Raw genomic sequence first — 7024 nt, 5'->3', positions numbered from 1 at the left:
CATCAATTAACACCTCACTGCAGGCCACACTGCTTGACTTTCTTAACAGAGGCTCAAAGGGACAACTTTGTCCAGCAGCTTACGTTACGCCAAAAAGAAAAGAAAAAAAAAAAAGGAAAAAAAGAGAGGGGGTGGAGTGGGGAGGTAAATATATACTAGCATGTTTAAAAACCCCATGCCCCCTTCTCAAGTGGAATACATAAGAATGTGGTGAAAATTTAAAGATAAATTATCTCTGATCACATTTCTCTATTGTACACTGGGTAAACATTTACAGTAAATCGTTTGTAAATTTCACCCTTGGAAAAACTACAATGCAATCATGTTCGTTATTTCCCAGCTTCTAATACAGTCTTTGGTGGCAGACTTATATTTCTCATATTACCTTGTTCCAAATGTGAGCTGGGGCAGCTGGCTCTTTTTCTTCCCTTACATTTTCATGATTTATATAAATACTTTTGCTGCTGTATTGTATTTTATTTTTATCCTTTGCATTTTATTGGTACCAAACTACTCGTGCATTTCCAGGGCTCCCATGCGAATATTCCTATTTATTCCATGATTATTTATTGAAAGCTATCTCATGCTCGGTTACTTTGCCACTTTCTTTTGCTTTAAACATTAAACAGATGCAGTATATTTTCAAATAATTTAAACAATACTTGATGAGTGAATTTTCCCTTTTGCCCTGCCAGGATTTTGTGACTCCTGGTCAAAATGGTAACATCTCTGTCTTTGCTGTCACTGTTGGCTATAGATTGAGAAGCCCTCCCATCTCTAACTTGGCTGGTGCTAATGAAACAAGCTCTGTTTTTGACCCAGAGAGAGTTTTTGCACATGGAGGAAAGGTCAAGCTGAGAGGAGGGCTCAGTGTTGTCCAAGAGAATTTTCTCAGGTGATGAACATGCTGCACTATCCAAAAGGGGAGCCACCAGCCACCAGAATTGAAGGACCGAATTTTTAATTTGATTCTATGTTAATTGCACATGGCCACGTGTTCCATACTATAGACAGTACTGGTCTAGATGGTTCTGCTGATGCGTTTGTTGGGCTCTGGGGGTGCTTTGGCGAGGAAAATGAACCTCTGATGCACACTGAAGGTCCAGGCTGGCTCAGCTAGTGCGGGGCGGGGGCGGGGGCCCTGCGGCCATGGCCAGCTCCGCGCCTGCTGGCTCAGGGATCGCACGTAAGCCCCAGGACCTCTTGGAGTCCTGCTTTCCTCATCACTAAAATAGTTATAATAATTGCAAACTCACAAAGTTACCATGAGGATAAAATGCGATTGACACAAGTGAAAGCACTTCTGAACAGAAATAAAATATATTGAACATTTAGTATTTGCTGAATAATCTACGCGGTTGCTGCTGTGTGACCTTTATGATGACCCTGTGACAAAATAATTACTATAATTGTAATTATCACTGGTCCCATTTTAGAGATAAGGACACTGAGGCTCTCAGAGGCTAGTGATGGCCCCAGTCTCCGCCGGTTAGGAAGTGGGGGTGATGCTCCTTGGGCCTGGGGGCTTTGCCACTGTGCCAGATGACCTTAGCAGCAAACCCTTTAGATGTCAGGTGTGATTAATCATTTCCAGTTGCCACAGCACCTTTTGTCTTGAGGGAGACGGGAACCAAATGCACCACTGGGGAATGGGGCAGCTTCTGGGGTGAAGGGGGCTGACGGGGGCACCCATCCACCAAGTGAAGCAACCAGAGCAGCCAAGCCCCTCAGCCGAAACCCCCACCCCAGAGTCCTTCCCGTCAGTGCCAGCTCCCCTTCTGTGGGGAAAAGTAACTTCCTGCTCTCAGCTTCTAGGTTTCTTCTGCTGGGTTTCGGTGCTATGTCTATCACAGCATTTCTGTAAACTGGCTGGCTTCCCAGAGTGTCCAATGGGACCGGGGTCTGTGTTCCCTCTTTGTCTCTAGTGGCCGCCTGTCCCACTGAGCGGCATCTGAAGTCGTGTCATTCCCCGAACAAGACTTGTCACTATTCATGCCAAAGAACAGACAAGCCACCTGCACGGCAGGGGAAGGTACTGGACCTGACGTAGAATCTGCACATGTGCAAATGACGGCAGGTGACCACAGCTCCAGAGTGACTCTCGGCAGGCGGGTGGGCACCCACTGATGGCAAAGAGGGCCATAGCCTGTCTGTAGTGCCCCCTCTCTTTAAGGACAATGGCTCTGTCCACAGGCATATGTCTATTTCACCCCAACGGAGTCTGTGATTTTTGAGGGAATCACCCCCCATGAGACGGAATTTTGCCTTTAAGTAAAGACAAAGAGGCTGGATTGTGAACCGGTGGCTCTATGCCCCATGCATTAGGCTTTCTGAAATTCCCATTTCCCAGGGCTGCAGTCACTAGCAAGGAGAATGAAAAGAGGGCGTGAAGATAGAGATGTCGGGCTGTCTGACCTTGGGGCCCTCAAGTGCGGTGGGGCTCCTGGGGTGGTAGAAGGAGTGTTGGGGTATTCGGGCAGAGGGCAGGATGGAAGGTCTGCCGTGGAGGATTCTGGCTTGGCCGGTGGGCAGCAGTCCTAGGCAACCAGGCTTTCAGTTCCTCCTCTTCATTCCCCGGGGCAGAGGGGGAGGTAGGGGATCTGAGGAGCGTGTCTGCCCCTTCCAGTTTCCTTCCATCAGCCGGGGTGATCCTCACAGCTCCCGGGGAGGCTGGAATTAGTGTCATTCCAATCTTACAGATGAGGAAACCAAAGCTCAGGACAAAAATGACTCACCCGGGACCACACTGCTGGTTAAGAAGCAGAGCCAGGACTCAGATGCAGGTTTCCTGACCCCAACCCACTCACACGGAGTCAAGTAGGTGAATTACTCTGCTGTCTCTTGGGGGGACAGCAATCTCATGGGTGCTGACTGGGGCCATAAAGGGAGCTCTAAACGTGGAAAAGTTCGCAAAGATGTGCCGATTTCGTTGCTCTAATGTAAGGTTTGTGTCTCCTCTGAGCAGTTCTGGTTGTGTTTAATTTAATTATTTGTAATGAAGCATTTTCACAGCCCCCTGGTAAGAATATGTGTAATTACGGAGTGTAATGATGTAGGACTCCCTGAAAATCCTCCCAGCAACCCCTTCCTTGGGAAGGCAAAATTTCCTGAATGGAGTAGCCCACTGCTTCTTTATCAAAACATCCACCATAATTAGGTCATATTAAGGATGCAAGGCCCGTAAAATTGGATTGTTTAAAAATAATGAAACTTTAAGCAGCAAAAAAAGAATTTTAACAAAGATTTTCAGAGGGTGATTAAGAGAAGATTTCCTTCCAGTCTGAGCTGATTAAAATGTCACTGAGGGAGTCAGATGCTGGGAAGGAATGGAAGGGGCACGTTCATCCCTAGAACGTGGGTGAGACCGCTGTGAGCTCAAGACACGGTCAGATGTGAAGACCGGATCTCAGAAGCCTAGAGCATGCCAGGCATCGTCAGTTATGGTGAGATTATGAGTTGAAATATGGATGTCATTTTTTGAAAAAAGCCCAGCTACATGCCTTTGGGGCTCTGCTTTAAACACTGGGAAAAATCAATGAAGTGCACCCATCGTGCCCGGGCTGGATCCATCACGCCAGCCGCCATCCCTCTTGGTCCTGTCTGACCCCCAGGCACAACCATCATTGTAACCCACCCTGCATTGCAGCGGCATCTGCTTGGTCTCTCTGCCCCCGGACTTCAAGCGCAGGATCAGAGAGAGGAAACCCTCTTCACACCTCTGCTCTGGGAAGTTTCTAGAAAGCTGTCTAGAGAGTCCTAGAAATCAGCCCAACGAATCCTGAATCAGGGAGAATGTAGGCATGTCTGCTTGCTCAGGGAGGGACTTCACTTTCTAGCTGAGGTTCATCCTGATTCGGAGGTCCCCTCCTGGCCATCTGTGGAGGACTGTTCTGGGTCTGAGCACCCTTCTCATTCATTCACACATCCATTCACTCACTCATTATTTATGGAGTGGGTTCCCTGTGCGGAGACCACGCACTGTGGGTACACCTTTGCGTCCTCCATGCCCCTACCTTCTTAGAGGGAAAGGCGGACAATAAACAAGGAAAAAAATGTGTAGTTTCAGGCCGTGGTAAGTGCCGTGAAGCAAGCGAGCAGGGATGATGTGGGCAAGGCTGGGATCCAGGTTAGAGAGGCCTGGGAGGAAGGAGTGACTGGGGACCAAGAAAGGACCCCGAGAGGGTTTGCTGCCAGGGAGCACAGATGTGTCCACAGTGAGAGTTTCCTTCACTGATTGTAGAACCTGCACGTTTCCTGGCCTGGCATCACCCCCAGGGCTGGTGGTGAGCGGTGATGAGCAGCCGGCCCCTGAGTAGGGGCTGCCTGGAGGTCCCTCGCAAGGATGAGGCCCCCTCACCTCTGGCCAGCCCACCGAAATGCCCACCTCCCCTCACTCTCCCACTTTCCCTTCCCTGCTCTGTGCCTCGGTCCCCTGTGCACATGCCTAGGCTGGGGCATGCAATCCTCCCCTGAATCAAGCTCTCGACTGGAGGCCAGTGCCACTCATCACCGGGGGTGGGACCCGGGGGACAGGCCTGGCCCTTTGGGAAGCACAACAGTTTTCCTTCTTTCCTCCAGCCTTAGTGACATTTCGTAGGTGGCAGGGCCTCTCCAGGCCACTGTTCCCTGGGCTTCCATGCTTGCTACGGCACTGGGTACAGCCAGTGGGACAGTCCAGGAAGAAACTCGTGCTCCGATGCTGCTCCCAGGCCTGGCCAGGCCGCTGCCGGTCCCTAGCGAGCATGTGGACCCGTGCGGCCCTTTCCAGGCTGTCTGAGCCTCAGAGAACTAGACTGACTAGCATTCCCATTGCACAGGGGAGGAAATTGAGGCTCACCGCGAGAGCAGAGAGGTCCTGGCTGGATGGTGTTAGGGCTGGATGCAGAGTTTATTCTCTTACAGTTCTGGAGGACAGAAGTTTGGTATCACTATCAAGATGTTGTCAAGACTATTTTCCAGGCTCTGGGGGAGAATTCTATTCCTTGCCTTGTCCGGCGTCCGGTGGCTGCCACCATTCCCTGGCCTGTGGTCACAGCACTCCCATCTCCAAAGCCAGTGTCTCTGCCACATCTTCCTATTGCCATTTCTTCGGTGTATAAAATCCCTCTCTGTCTCCCTCTTCTAAGAATACATGCAATTATACTCAGGGCCCACTGGAATAATCCAGAATCTTCTCCCTATCTCAAGATCACATCTGCAAAGCCCTTTTTTCCTGACAAGGAAATTTTACAATTTCCAGGACCTGGGACCTGATGTATTTGGGGGCTATTATCTAGCTCACCATACTTTCCCATACCACGGAGGCTGCAACGTCAGTGAAGAGCGTTCAGAACATCTTCCAATTCTACCTTGGCTTTGAGCTTGGACTGATTTCCCTAGCAGCCATCCAGTCCTATTGGATGGGGCCCACCTCGATGACCTCATTCAAAGTCCAATTTAGACCTATCTCCAAATACCATCACATTCCGAGGTCCTGACTTCAACCCATGAATTTGAGGAGACACAATTCAGCCCAGAACATGACCTTGCATGCCCTTCCCTTTCCAGTGTGCATTTTCCTACTTGTCCTTCAAGGCTCAATTCCACTGGGGTGCCTCCTCTGGGAAGTTTTCCTAGAATTCCTCTCCCCCAGTTGAGGTCTGCACAGCAGGATGGTGTTCACAGTGCTGTCACAGGTCCCACCGTGCATCTCACAGCTGGTCACATGCCCACCTGCTCTCCCCCTAAAGCTCAGGGACTGGGGCCACTTCACCTTGGCCTTACCTCAGTGCTCCTGGCTCAGGGTCTGGGATGGAAGACATGCTCCCTAGACATTTGCCAAACAAAATTAAATGCCAGAATCCTCCCCTCTAGACTCCAGGCTCTAGAGTCTTTCTCCTTCTTGCCTATGGTTCCGGGTGGGAGTTCCGTACATCTCCCAGTCTCTGGTGTACCCCTGAGAACCTCCAGCTTAAGCAGAGGTCATGGGGTATCTGAGCGTGAATGGACAGAACACTTAGGGGAACATACCGTCTTGTCTATTGTCTGCTTCCCTTTTGGGGGCATTCCGATTTATTGATGATTCTGCTTAACGCAGAATTAATTATCACAGCGCTTCCGTCTAATTGTTCTGAAAGAGGGGACGAAGTGACATTCCCTTATGTGGAATGAAGCACCAACCAAACCAAATCCTAATGATGTGACGATTCAGAAGGTTCTTGAGGGCATGACAGTCCTACAGCACCACCACGATGCGCGCTGGTTATCACTGAAGCCAAGAGGTGTGGCCTTTGGGACTCATGGTCATGCCTGGCAGGTACGGTGTCAGCGAAGTCCCTTTTCCCTGAAGCACTTACACTTCTTACCCACAGCATTTTTCCACCTCTTCTCCCCACATTTAGTGGACCTGGCTCTGCTTGTATGTCCTGAATGCCCTCAGGCCAGCCTAACCTCTCTGGGCCTGGAACATCTTCCAAACGGATCATTGAACTTGTCCTGAGGCTCTCCTGGGCTTCTTGCGAGGGCCCAATGAGCTAACACATGCAAAAGAGCTTTGAAAAGAGTTGTTTGAGTATGTGATTAAAAATCATCGTGATTGGGGGCGCGTGGGTGGTGCAGTCCATTAAGCATCTGACTCCTGGTTTCAGCGCAGGTCATGATCTCAGGATGGTGAGCTGGAGCCCCACGTGGGGCTCTGTGCTCAGCATGGAGTCTGCTTAGGGTTTTCTCTCTCCCTCTGTCTCTGCCCCATGTGCACGCGCACGCGCTCTCTCTCTAAATAAATAAAATCTTTAAAAAAAAATCGTAACTGTTGGAAAGCCCTGCATTGTCAGTCCGTGCCCACACCCCAAAGACATGTAGGCTGCAGGAGAGAATCCTGCCGTCTGAGCCAGCGGACCAGGCGGCAGAAAGACACTCCTCAGGCTCACAGGCTCCGTGGCCACTTGCTTAGTCCATCACGAGACCAGGGCTGGACCGGGCAAGCGGGGCCCCACTGTCACTGGAGCTGAGCTCTGGAGTGAGGCCGTCTGCAGGCAAGCCCGAG

This window comes from Mirounga leonina, unplaced genomic scaffold (genome assembly GCF_011800145.1).
Source record: "Mirounga leonina isolate KUSES-001 unplaced genomic scaffold, KU_Mleo_1.0 Mir_114, whole genome shotgun sequence".
NCBI classification, from domain to species: domain Eukaryota; kingdom Metazoa; phylum Chordata; class Mammalia; order Carnivora; family Phocidae; genus Mirounga; species Mirounga leonina.
This window is presented reverse-complemented; position numbering follows the sequence as displayed.